Source organism: Marmota marmota, unplaced genomic scaffold (genome assembly GCF_001458135.2).
Source record: "Marmota marmota marmota unplaced genomic scaffold, marMar, whole genome shotgun sequence".
In the NCBI taxonomy this organism is placed as follows: domain Eukaryota; kingdom Metazoa; phylum Chordata; class Mammalia; order Rodentia; family Sciuridae; genus Marmota; species Marmota marmota.
In genome coordinates, this window is record NW_025999977.1 from 24,150,141 (window position 1) to 24,164,535 (window position 14,395).

Consider the following 14,395-nt stretch of genomic DNA (forward strand, 5'->3'; position numbering starts at 1 on the left):
CCCTACTCTGTTCTTAGTTACTCTCCTTATATCAAAGAAGACATTTGGCATTTGTTTTTTAGGGATTGGCTAGCTTCACTTAGCATAATCTGCTCTAATGCCATCCATTTCCCTGTAAATTCTATGATTTTGTCATTTTTTAATGCAGAGTAATACTCCATTGTGTATAAATGCCACATTTTTTTTTAATCCATTCGTCTATTGAAGGGCATCTGGGTTGGTTCCACAGTCTTGCTATTGTGAATTGTGCTGCTGTGAATATCAATGTAGCAGTGTCCCTGTAGCATGCTCTTTTTAGGTCTTTAGGGAATAGACCGAGAAGGGGAATAGCTGGGTCAAATGGTGGTTCCAATCCCAGCTTTCCAAGAAATCTCCATACTGCTTTCCAAATTGGCTGCACCAATCTGCAGTCCCACCAGCAATGCACAAGTGTACCCTTTTCCCCACATCCTCGCCAGCACTTGTTGTTGTTTGACTTCATAATGGCTGCCAATCTTACTGGAGTGAGATGGTATCTTAGGGTGGTTTTGATTTGCATTTCTCTGACTGCTAGAGATGGTGAGCATTTTTTCATGTACTTGTTGATTGGTTGTATGTCCTCCTCTGAGAAGTGTCTGTTCAGGTCCTTGGCCCATTTGTTGATTGGGTTATTTGTTATCTTATTGTCTAATTTTTTGACTTCTTTGTATACTCTGGATATTAGGGCTCTATCTGAAGTGTGAGGAGTAAAGATTTGTTCCCAGGATGTAGGCTCTCTATTTACCTCTCTTATTGTTTCTTTAGCTGAGAAAAAACTTTTTAGTTTGAATAAGTCCCATTTGTTGATTCTAGTTATTAACTTTAGTGCTATGGGTGTCCTATTGAGGAATTTGGAGCCCGACCCCACAGTATGTAGATCGTAGCCAACTTTTTCTTCTATCAGACGGCGTGTCTCTGATTTGATATCAAGCTCCTTGATCCATTTTGAATTAACTTTTGTGCATGGCGAGAGAAAGGGATTCAGTTTCATTTTGTTGCATATGGATTTCCAGTTTTCCCAGCACCATTTGTTGAAGATGCTATCCTTCCTCCATTGCATGCTTTTAGCCCCTTTATCAAATATAAGATAGTTGTAGTTTTGTGGATTGGTTTCTGTGTCCTCTATTCTGTACCATTGGTCCACCCGCCTGTTTTGGTACCAGTACCATGCTGTTTTTGTTACTATTGCTCTGTAGTATAGTTTGAAGTCTGGTATCGCTATACCGCCTGATTCACACTTCCTGCTTAGCATTGTTTTTGCTATTCTGGGTCTTTTATTTTTCCATATGAATTTCATGATTGCTTTCTCTATTTCTACAAGAAATGCCGTTGGGATTTTGATTGGCATTGCATTAAACCTATAGAGAACTTTTGGTAATATCGCCATTTTGATGATGTTAGTTCTGCCTATCCATGAACAGGGTATATTTTTCCATCTTCTAAGATCTTCTTCTATTTCTCTCTTTAGGGTTCTGTAGTTTTCATTGTATAAGTCTTTCACCTCTTTTGTTAGGTTGATTCCCAAGTATTTTATTTTTTTTGAAGATATTGTGAATGGAGTGGTTGTCCTCATTTCCATTTCAGAGGATTTGTCGCTGATATACAGGAATGCCTTTGATTTATGCGTGTTGATTTTATATCCTGCCACTTTGCTGAATTCATTTATTAGCTCTAATAGTTTCTTTGTAGAGCCTTTTGGGTCTGCTAGGTATAGAATCATATCATCTGCAAATAGTGATAATTTAAGTTCTTCTTTTCCTATTTTGATGCCTTTAATTTCTTTCGTCTGTCTAATTGCTCTGGCCAGTGTTTCGAGAACTATGTTGAACAGAAGTGGAGAGAGAGGGCATCCCTGTCTTGTTCCAGATTTTAGAGGGAATGCCTTCAGTTTTTCTCCATTCAGAATGATGCTAGCCTGAGGCTTAGCATAGATTGCTTTTACAATATTGAGGTATGTTCCTGTTATCCCTAGTTTTTCTAGAGTTTTGAACATAAAGGGATGCTGTACTTTGTCGAATGCTTTTTCCGCATCTATCGAGATGATCATATGGTTCTTATTTTTAAGTCTATTGATGTGGTGAATAACATTTATTGATTTCCGTATATTGAACCAGCCTTGCATCCCAGGGATGAATCCTACTTGATCATGGTGCACAATTTTTTTGATATGTTTTTGTATCCGATTCGCCAGAATTTTATTGAGGATTTTTGCATCTAGGTTCATTAGAGATATTGGTCTGTAGTTTTCTTTCTTTGAAGTGTCTTTGTCTGGTTTAGGTATCAGGGTGATGTTGGCCTCATAGAATGAATTTGGAAGTTCTCCCTCCTTTTCTATTTCCTGAAGTAGCTTGAAAAGTATTGGTATTAGTTCTTCTTTAAAGGTTTTGTAAAATTCTGCTGTATACCCATCCGGTCCTGGGCTTTTCTTAGTTGGTAGTCTTTTGATGGTTTCTTCTATTTCCTCAATTGATATTGGTCTGTTTAGGTTGTCTATATCCTCCTGACTCAATCTGGGCAGATCATATGACTTAAGAAATTTATCTATGCCTTCACTATCTTCTAATTTATTGGAGTATAAGGATTCAAAATAGTTTTTGATTATCTTCTGTATTTCTGAAGTGTCTGTTGTGATATTGCCTTTTTCATCCCGTATGCTAGTAATTTGAGTTCTCTCTCTTCTTCTCTTCGCTAGCATGGCTAAGGGTCTGTCGATTTTGTTTATTTTTTCAAAGAACCAACTTTTAGTTTTGTCAATTTTTTCAATTGTTTCTTTTGTTTCGATTTCATTAATTTCAGCTCTGATTTTAATTATTTCTTGCCTTCTACTTCTTTTGCTGTTGTTTTGCTCTTCTTTTTCTAGGATTTTGAGATGAAGTATGAGATCATTTATTTGTTGGTTTTTTCTTTTTTTAAGGAATGAACTCCAAGCAATGAATTTTCCTCTTAGAACTGCTTTCAATGTGTCCCATAGATTCCGATATGTTGTGTCTGTGTTTTCATTTATCTCTAAGAATTTTTTAATTTCCTCCTTGATGTCTTCTATAACCCATTGATCATTCAGTAACCTATTGTTCATTCTCCAAGTGATGTATGCTTTTTCCTTCCTTCTTTTATCGTTGATTTTCAGTTTCATTCCATTATGATCAGATAAGATGCATGGTATTATCTCTACTCCTTTATATTGTCTAAGAGTTGCCCTGTGACATAATATATGATCTATTTTTGAGAAGGATCCATGTGCTGCTGAGAAAAAAGTGTAACTGCTTGATGTTGGGTGGTATACTCTATATATGTCAATTAGGTCTAGGTTATTAATAGTGTTATTGAGTTCTATAGTTTCCTTATTCAACTTTTGTTTGGAAGATCTGTCCAGTGGCGAGAGAGGTGTGTTGAAGTCTCCCATGATTATGGTATGGTGGTCTATTAGACTCTTGAACTTGAGAAGAGTTTGTTTGACGAACATAGCTGCACCATTGTTTGGGGCATAAATATTTATGATTGTTATGTCTTGTTGGTGTATGGTTCCCTTAAGCAGTATGTAGTGTCCCTCTTTATCCCTTTTGATTAACTTTGGCTTGAAATCTATTTTATTTGATATGAGTATGGACACTCCTGCTTGTTTCCGAAGTCCATATGAGTGATATGATTTTTCCCAACCTTTCACCTTCAGCCTATGTATGTCTTTTCCTATCAAATGCGTCTCCTGTAGGCAGCATATTGTTGGGTCTTGTTTTGTGATCCATTCTACTAGCCTGTGTCTCTTAATTGGTGAGTTTAAGCCATTAACATTTAGGGTTATTATTGAGATATGGGTTGTTCTTCCAGCCATATTTGTTTATTTCTGTTACTAAACATGGTTTGTTTTCCTCTTTGATTATTTCCCCCCCCTTTACTGTCCTACCTCCCACTGTTGGTTTTCATTGTTATTTTCCATTTCCTCTTCCTGTAATGTTTTGCCGAGGATGTTTTGAAGAGATGGTTTTCTAGCTGCAAATTCTTTTAACTTTTGTTTATCGTGGAAGGTTTTAATTTCATCTTCCATCCTGAAGCTTAATTTCGCTGGATACACAATTCTTGGTTGGAACCCATTTTCTTTCAGTGTTTGAAATATGTTATTCCAGGATCTTCTAGCTTTCAGAGTCTGTGTTGAAAGATCAGCTGTTATCCTGATTGGCTTACCCCTAAATGTAATCTGCTTCCTTTCTCTTGTAGCTTTTAAAATTCTCTCCTTATTCTGTATGTTGGGCATCTTCATTATAATGTGTCTAGGTGTGGATCTCTTATGATTTTGCACATTCGGCGTCCTGTAGGCTTCTAGGATTTGGGATTCTGTCTCATTCTTCAAGTCTGGGAAGTTTTCTCGTATTATTTCATTGAATAGATTGCTCATTCCTTTGGTTTGGAGCTCTGTACCTTCCTGTATCCCAATGACTCTTAAGTTTGGTCTCTTAATGTTATCCCATATTTCTTGGATGTTCTGCTCATGGTTTCTTAACAGTCTTGCTGAGCTGTCTATGTTCTTTTCCAGTTGAAATACTTTGTCTTCATTGTCTGATGTTCTATCTTCTAAGTGTTCTACTCTGCTGGTAGTATTCTCCATTGAGTTTTTAAGTTGGTTTATTGCTTCCTGCATTTCTAGGATTTCTGTTTGTTTGTTTTTTATAACCTCTATCTCCCTGTATAGTTGATCCTTTGCTTCCTGGATTTGTTTGCGTAATTCATTGTCGAAGTGATCTTTCATTGTCTGATTTTGCTGTCTAATGTCTTCCTTGATACTCCAGATCATCTGAAGCATGTATATCCTGAATTCTTTATCTGACATTCCATCTGCTGCAGCTGTTACCTCTTCTAAAGTTGCGTTGACCTGCATTGCTTGTGGTCCTTTCTTTCCTTGTCTTTTCATACTGCTTGCGTATCTTTCCTGCAGGTGCGGGCGGCGGCTCTGCTCTCTCCTTATTCCAATTGGGGTGTCGTGGCTACCACGCCGGCAGGTCACTGGGCCTGTTCTGGGCGCTGGCGGCGGCTCTGTTCTGCCCCTACTCCAATTGGGGTGACGAGTGTACCACGCCGGCAGGCCACCGGGCCTGATCCGCCGGTCGGTTGCAGGTTTGCCTACCCTGCAGGCGCGGGCGGCGGCTCTACTCTGCCCCTACTCCAAATGGGGTGACGTGTCTGTCGTACCGGCAGGCCACTGGGCCTGTCCCGCTGGTCGGTCGCAGATCTGCCCACCTTTCGGGCACGGGTGGAGGCTCTGCTCTGCCCCTACTCCAATTGGGGTGTCGTGACTACCCCGCCTGCAGGACGCTGGGCCTGTTCCTGGCACGGGCGGCGACTCTGCTCTGCCACTACTCCAATTAGGGTGGTGTTTGTACCACGCCGGCAGGCTCCTGGGCCTGATCCGCCGGTCTGTTGTAGGTCTGCCTACCTTGGAGGCGCGGGCGGCGGATCTGCCCTGCCCCTCCTACCACGCCTGCGGACCCCTGGGTCTGATCTGCAGTTTGATCACTGGTCTGCTCACCCTGCGGGCACGGGTGGCGGTTCCGCTCCGCCCCCACTCCAATTGGGGTCACGTGACCACCACACCGGCAGGGCCTGATCCGGGCGTGGGAGAAGGATCTGCTCTGCCCCTACTCCAGTTGGGGTGACATGTGTACCACACTGGCAGGCCACTGGGCCTGACCCGCCCGGCTGTCACAGGTCTGTTTACCTTGCAAGCGCGAACGGCGGCTCTGCCCTGCCCCTCCTACCACGCCCATGTACCACTGGGTCGCGGGTCTGCCCACCTTGCGGGTGCGAGTGGCGGCTCCGCTCCGCCCCCTCTCCAATTGGGGTCACGCGGTCACCACGCTGGCGAGCCGCTGGGCCTGCTCCGGGCGCTGGCGGCGGCCCGGCTTCTCCCCTCTGGCTCAACGACAAATTGAGGAGACTCGGGTGACTGTGCCTCACCCCCCCTACCAGGAGACCAACTGCTTATGTCACCGCTGGTATTGATGAAGTTCTCTCCTCCGCCGCTTTCTGCTGACATCAGATCTCTGCCATGTTGGTATCCTATGCGAATGGCAGCATTTCGTTCCCCTTGCCGGGCAACCAAAGCAACGGGTGAGTCCTGACCGGCCCTCAGCAGGACCCGGACCGAGAAGCAGTTTCCGCGGGCTCCTAGCCCCGGGCCAGGGAAGTTCCGGGAGCCGGAACTCGGCCGCTCCGTGCTCGGTGTAAGCTCCTGTAAGTGTAGGCTCCAAGAAGCAGTCCCCGCGGGCTCAGTTCCGGGAGCCGGAATTCAGCCGCTTAGTGCTTGGTGTATGCTCTGATAGGAGCAGGGTCCAAGAAGCAGCCTCCGCAGGCTCCGCAGCCCTGGGCCAGGGCGGTTCCGGGAGCCGAAACTCGGCTGCCCCGAGCTCGGTGTTCGCTCCGATAAGATCAGGTTCTAAGAAGCCCCCAGGCACTGAACCCTAGCAATCTGTCTGCAAGCCACAGGCGAATGGCAGCCTGAAATTACCTGTTCTATGGCTGAATATGCACTAGATTTTGATTTCCAATCTATCTCAATGCACTTGTGTCAATTTTGTTGAAACACTGGCAGAATTGAAAACCCACGACTTGATGGGTTAAAGGAGATGCTGAGTCCTTGGCAGGCAACTGATGCAGATCTAAAGGAAGTCACTTATCCAAATGCCTGGTCTCACAGGTGAGGACACTGAAAGCCAGAGAGGACAGTGCCTCCCCAAGGTCACTGATGATCAGGATGGACCAGACTGCCCAAGTGCAAACTTATTAGGTGTGCTCCTTCAAGTAACCCAACCCGGCTACACTCAGGACAACAGGAAGAAAAACTGTCCCCACCTCACATAGTGGTCATAAGAAAGAAAACAGGAACAGTGCTTAATGAATGGTAGCTTTTTTTTTTAATGGTCATTATCAGTATTTTGTGGCTTCTATTATTATTAACAGTTATTAGCAGTATTACAAAAGCTGCTTTAAATAGGACATAGAACTTAATAGGTTTTATTCCCTCATCTAATCCTCTTTTCCCTAAGGACACGGTTGGAATGCACAGTAACTTGGTCATAATGACAATAACAATGGCAGCTAACATTTAGTACAAGCCACATTATTCTGAAGCTATTAGAGACTCTGACTCATTCGTGTTGACTTATTGATTTTTATATTTGAAGTATTTAGTCAAATACTGTAAAAAGTGAATGTCAAATATTTCTATCAGCAACTGAACCCAGCTGTAAAACAGAGTACCTACCACCAAGAGCCTTGAAAAGGTGGAGAAAATCCATGCACCTGCAACAAAGTGGATCGTTCATCTTTACCCGACTAGGCAGCTGAAATGCACAGCTGAAAATTCTACCAATTATTTAACATGAAAAAATCAAGAGAGTTAGGCTAGCAACCACCCACCCTTTAGTATAAATTCATTTGCAGCTTCCCTTTGTTACCTAGGACTAACTGTGTTAAAAAAGTTTCTTTTGTTTGAGGCTTCAAGGCAGATGTTCTTAAGCCAAGCTGAGTACTAAAATCACCGGAAGAACTTTTAAAAATACACAGAGTCCAAACTCACCCCCCAAACCAGGCATATATTTTTTTTAAAAAAAGCTTCACAGATAATTTCAGGCTGAAGCCAGGAATGAGAACTGCCCTGTAGGGACAGTAATGAGCTAAGGAGCAGATAAAGAGCTGTGCCCATGTGGGTCCATGGGCAAACCTGGTCAGAAGGAGGAATTTTTTTAAAAGGCTATTTTGGTTTTGAAAATGGACTTTCTCTGACTGAATGGGGCAATGTTCAGGAGTCCAATAAACAAAAGTGACCTGGGATTCCCCACAGGGCTGCCCTGCAGCAATGGCAGTGGAAGGGCCTGACACTCCAAGCCCCAGATCACTGGGCTTTGGCTCTTCTGCTTCCTCCTTCGCAAGGACAAGATCTGAAAGCCAGCTGACTGCCTGTCTATCTAGCAGTATCCCAACAATTGAAAAAAACAATTGGAATTTGAAATTAAAAACCTGTTGGCACACACACCTACACACAATAACTCCACAACCCTCAGTCATAAATCTAACACACTATGAGCAAGTGCTGTATGATTTATATGAGAAAAACTTGAGACTTCCAGTGCAAGGAATGAAAGACCTGAATGAATGGAGAGATGCTGCTACATTGGGTTTTAAGAGCATTCTCTCTGTTGACCCCATCTCCTTCCCAATGCTGGTGAACAGAAAAGCTCCCCAGACCAAGGCAGCTCCATAGATCTGCAGCAACAAACAAAGGCTCAGGGTCCCCACCCTGCCAACTGCAACAGGGAAAGAGGCTCCAGCGTAGAATGGCCAGAAAAAATACAAATAACTTTTTACTGTATGTTTCAAGTATTGCTCAAGACATACTTACATGAAAAAATTATTCATAGTTTGTCTAAAACTCAAATTTAATGGGGCCTCCTGTATTTTTATTTGTTGTATCTGGCAACCCTCTGCAAGGCCTCACTGTGGCCAGACTGGGAACAAGAAAAAGCAGTAAACATATTTCATGTGCACAGTGCTTGATGGGTATCAGAGGCTTTCAGCTCCTTCTCCCTGGATTTTGCTGTATGTCTGAAAGGAAAGCAGAACAGCATCCCCATCCTCATTAGCCAAGCCAGAAAAAAGCAAGTGCCCAGTCTGATTGAAGGTCATGCAGGCTGGGAGCACAGCTGGGTCTCATCATCTTTAAGCACACCTATTCAATTAGCCCAGCGAGGCTCAACCCTGGCGGTACACTGGGGAGACCTGGGGAGCTCTGCCAGACCAACATTGGATGCCAGACCCCACCCCTAAGGATTCTGATTTCGTTGCTCTTGAGTGGGGCCTGAGCATATTTTTTTTTAACAATTTATTATGGAAAATGTTAAAGCTATTTAAAGTAGACAATACAGGATAATGAACCCCCAGGGACCCGATCACCCAGCTTCAACAATTATCTATCACAGCCAGTCTCGTTTCATATCCTAATGCTCTCCAATAGAATTTTTAGCAGTATCCGTGCAGCTAGCCACATGTGACCACTGAGCACTTGAAATGTGGCTGATGTCACGAGAGACATTAATTTTTTCCCATTGAAACTATTTAATTTAAATAGCTACAAATCATTAGTGGCTATAGATTGGACAACATAGATCAAAGTCCTCACCTCAAAATAATCCTACCTAGTTAAGTACAAACATTGTTTTTCCAGTACTGGGAATCAAACACACAGCCTTGAGCATGCTAGACAAGCATTCTACCACTGAGCTACATCTTGAGCCCACCACCCAGTTATTTCAAAGCAAATCTCAAATAATTTCAATCTTATCTTTTAAAGCTTTCCAGATGATATCCTCAAATATGTTAGCAGATAGAGGGAAATTTTTACTTTACCCACACCACTCTATAAATGAGGAAAGAGTAATCTGGAAAAGTGTGGGGGTCAGTCCAGTGAGCCAGTAACAGCAGGGTTCCACTTAAATCCTCAATGTCCTTTCGACTGGTCCATCTATTACCAGCAGGAGGCAGTGTTGCCTTCCATATCTCTCTAGTCAAGACACATTTGGAAACCAACAAAGCTATCTCAGTCTGTCTGTGCTGCTATAACAAAAAAACCTGAGCCTTAGTAACTTACAAAAAGCCAAAACAAAAAGTCCTAGAGACTAGTAAGTCCAAGATCAAGGAGCCAGCAGATTCATTTGTCTGGTGAGGACTCTTGCTTCCAAGATGGCACCAGGTTGCTGCATTCTTGAGAGGGAAGGAATGTTGTGCCCTTTTCCTGTGTTCTCACACAGCAGAAGGGAAAGCAAGCCCAACATGAGTGAAGCCCAATCACCTTTTAAAATCCCCACCCTTGGTACTACATTAGTGACATCTCAGTTTTGGAGACGATAGTCAAACCAACTCAATCAAATACGAAAAACTGCAATATTCCATTTATTTAGAGGACAGATTTTCAGTAGAATCCCAACTTTGAGAACAGGATTCTCTACCTTGACTACCCATCCAAATCACCAGGGAGCTATATTGATGCTTAGGCTCCATGCACAAAGATTCTGATTTATCTGTTTTGGGATATTACTCTCTTTCACTCCTCTCCTCTTTCTTCAGGTCTCTCTCATTAGCAAGGGTTTTGAGCCACTGCTTTAGTCTTTCTACATAAACCTAGCCCATAATCCAGCAGAATGAGTATCACCTGGGAGCTGATTACAAAAGCAAAATCTCAGAGCCTACCCCAGACTTTATGACTCAGGCTTCCATTTTAATAAGATTCCCTAGATGATTTATATGCACATGAAAGTTTGAGAAGCACTGCTCTGTCTGGAGTCAGGGGTCTATTTGTGTGTTTCCACAGGGAGAACAGCAGCCAATTTGGATTCCAGAGAGATTAACTAAAGTGATTTCTACAGACCAAAAAGATGACTTGGCTCAAATCCATAACAGCTGATATCCTTACATTTGTGACAGTGGTTCTCCCACACCTGGAGGCTAATGAATAATGAACACCATTAAAGCCTATTTCAAATGTAAGAAACCTTGGGGCTTGCTTGTGGGAATACCTTCAGACCCATTATGCAAGTTACAGAAAGAAGAGTCAAACCTAGGTGGTAACCAGGAAGCTTTTTTTCAATATCTATTTTATTTTATTATTGCCTTTTCCCACATCATGAAGTTTTATTTTATTTTTGAGCTCATACAGACCTAGGTTAATGTTTTTCTGATCAGTTCTATTTTTTGACTGTGGAGTTTTTAAACATTGTAATGGAGATTTCACCTGTGAAAAGCTACAAGGCCTTTACTATTATGTTATGTGTTGTATGTATTGTGTTATGTGTGCACACTTCTGTTTTGTGTTGTATGTCTGTATATGCGTACGTCCATATATCATATATGAGGAGCGCTCATGAAAAAATGGATCCAAATTTTTTTTATTCACGTGATTTAAATGGTTTAATTTAAATTGGGTAAACTGCTGTTGAGGATTGTTTTAATATGTGAACAAAAAAGGAGGTTAACAGATCTGTTTGTTTACTTTCACCTTTCCTTTTCATTATATTTAATAATTCTGTTCAGGATAATGTAAATTGTCCAGAAAATTGTTTTCTTAGTACCTGCTGGAATGTTACATAATTTTTTTTAGCCATCATTGCCAGAATTCCTATCTTCATCCCAGTGCCGGTGAAGACAAAGATAAAACCAAACTGCAGCTTCTGCGATAGCTATCACAACAAACTGCATAAACCAATGCATCAATGAATAATAACTCAGCAAGTGATGCTCAATCAAGGAGTCGATTTACTTTGGGAGGAAATGGACATATTAATAGATTCCTCTGCTTTGAACTGTTTGCAGAACTTGCCTGGACTACGTATCACTTGCATGCATTGGGAACTATCTGTTGGTGCAGCGAATTGTGGTAGTGCTGGGGGTCTCTTTGCTGATGGTGTCATCGGTGGTACAATTTTTCCAAAAAGAGCCATCATTTGGCTTGGTGCTGTGGCATTTTGCATCTTCCTCCCTTCTGCTTGTGATGGTCTAAAATTTGGGGGCCAACAGAGGTGAGGCAAAGAACCTCTACCCCCCACTGGTGCAAAGGCCTATCCACAAGTATGGCTGTATGCTGGACTGGTAGCCAATGACGGGTAAGAACCATATGTAGTATTGGACAACCTAAGACAGGCACGGTCCCTAAGCCACATGCTTGTTGTTTAATTAAACAGAAAAGGGGAGATGTTGAGAGCCACAGTTAAGTCGGAATGAGGCCTGGCATTTTGCCAGAGGGAATGGTTGAAAGGTTACCCTGCTCCAGGAATAGGGCGGCTCTGGGATTAGGGTGGATCCTGCTGCCTCGGGTACCGCTACTTTGGAGTTCCCATTGAGTTCTCTGCGGGGTTCCGGGAAAATTGGCGCACAGAGCCCGGTGGAGGGAGTGTGTTCCCTGGAAGTGTGGTAGAGTGCCGGTGAGAGTTTGGGAATAAAGAGATGCTGTTTGAACCTACAAGGCTTTCTCGGTTATTTGTGCCCAGACAGACTGCGGCACTGCTCTAAAACAGTGGTTCTCAAAATTGGTCCCCTGACCTGGAATCTCATATTACCTGGGAAGCTTGTTAGGAATGCAAAATCTTGACCTTTGCCCAGATCTCCAGAATCAGAAAGTTTGAAGAGGGCCCAGCAGGCTATATTTTAACCAGCCCTCCAGGTGATGGTGAATGCATGATCAGGTTTGAGACCCACTGCTCTGGAGCCTATAGTACAGTTCTCTATGCCCAAGCAGCAAGTGACAATTATAAAAACAAGTACTTTACTTCAAAAGAAAAGTTAAAGTCCTTCCTCAGGTTCCCACGCAAACAATTATACATAAAGGAAGATATCTCTTCATAATCCATAGGAGTGGTGGGGAGGAATTACAGAAGAAAGAAAACAACCTGGGGTTCTTTGGCATAGGGACAAATCCTACACCCCTCACACTCCTTAGAAGAACACAAGCCAATAATTGATGTTCATAAAAATGTCCAAAACATTAAACACTTATGTTCAGTACATTGTCCTTAAAAAGGCAACTAAGTTTACATTTTAGAAATACTTCTATTGCAACGTTTTACATTTCTTTCCAGTGAAAAATAATTGCCTAGAACAATCTATTGTGTCATGTATTTCATTCCTAAAAATATGGGGAAGGGGTAAGGACCAGGAACAAAGGTTACACCAGGGTGGCAGGTGAGTCCCAAGGTCATCAAGGTCATTCTCCAGAACAACTATTCTTAAGTGTGTTGAGGTCTTGAATTCTTCTAAGAGCTAACATGAAGCTATGGGCCTTCTTCCCTTCAAATGTGTTACCGTAATATATAGAAAAAATTTGTAGGAAACATCAGAAAACTCAGGGTCCCTAGGCCAACAGGTCAAATGGAGAGGGACCTCCGTTCTGAGGAGGGAAACAGGCAGAGAAAACAGAATGTGGCTCTGACAAGCGACAACCATTCAGACCCAGTCCTTTTTCTAACCAACCGCATCAGAGCCCCAGATTCCTCCTCCACACAAAAGTGGCCATAGGAAGAGAAGTTGAATTGCTTCCATCAAAGGAGTTCAGAAAATGCCATATCACAATACACCACCTTGGACTTCAAACTCAGGCACCTGGGAAACAGCAGATGCAGGGAAGAGCTTTCTTAGAGCTCCCCTTATCTGCTAAAGGAACTCAACAGCACGACCCCCCTCCCCAGGAACCTCCTCATCAGCAAGGATTAAACTCAAATAACAGAAGAGGAGGCTAGAGGTCGCCACCAGGCCCAGACAGACTTTGTTCCAGGCTGTCACCTGGAACAGGGCCCATTCAGCTTTTTCCTCCCCTAAATTCATGTGATGCTGCTGTGCATGAAATAGATCGTCCACCTTGCTCCTGCTCATCTATGTCGGCGTATTTCATAGACTCAATTGGCCAGAGGGAAGTTCCCCTCCACTAAACTAATCTACAAGTGAGGAAATCGAAATTTGGAAAAGTGAGGGGCCAGTTCAGGTATGCCAGAGTCAAGGTCACACTTGAAGCTCGATGGCCTTTCTATTGACCCATCTGTTGGTAGCAGGACCCATCTGATGGCAGCCTTCCATATGTCTCCAGTCCAACCAGGCACACTGTTTCCATCCCTCCTCCTGAGCTCAGCCTGGCCCCCAAAGCCCATCTCCTCACGTCCAGTTGCAGCCTGCGGCCACACCTGCTTATCCTCCCCCATCAGGAAAGAGCTTCTTCCAAGACTTCTAATGAGCCAGGAAGACTTGGCCAGTCCATCCTTTGAGCCTCCAGGAATCCTGGACAGAACGATCTCCTAAATCCATGGCTCTGTGCTGCACTTACTCTGTTTAAACCCCATTTCTACTCCTGAAGTATGAACTCCCTGAGAGTAAGGACTGTCTGACTCATCTTTGCATTCCCAGAGTTAGCCCAGCTTGTGAGCAACTAACAAATGAGAAAGAGAAGGCAGGAAGGAGGGAGGTGGTAGGGAGAGAAGGCAGGCACTTCTCTGGCCCTCCAAGAGACTCCCACTAGGTGTCCTGATTCATAGCCATTGGTCCTTTGCGAGTGCTACATTATCCTCACATTGTGTTCACAGGTAAGCTTGTGTCTGGGACTAAACTTGCTGCCTTTTGAGCATGTGAACAAGTTTTCCCATCTTCATGGAGGAAGCATCAAGGACTATATTATCCAGGCAATACAGTGAGTAGCCCTGAGACCCTCTATATTTTCCAGAAGAGTCATGTTTTTACAAGAAAGGTAGGTACCCTAGACAGACAGTTGAGGCTGAATGTGAATTAGATGTTAGAGACGTTCATTCTACATACCCAACTTGCAGAAGCCTCAAACACACAATAATAGGACATACTG

The 14,395-nt window shown here is 43.2% G+C and overlaps 1 protein-coding gene across 2 annotated transcripts in view; it reads right to left on the reverse strand.

Moving 5' to 3' along the window:
* Positions 1-14,395, reverse strand: part of Prkce (protein kinase C epsilon) — a 492,097-nt gene that overhangs the window by 281,991 nt on the left and 195,711 nt on the right. The window lies entirely within an intron of this gene.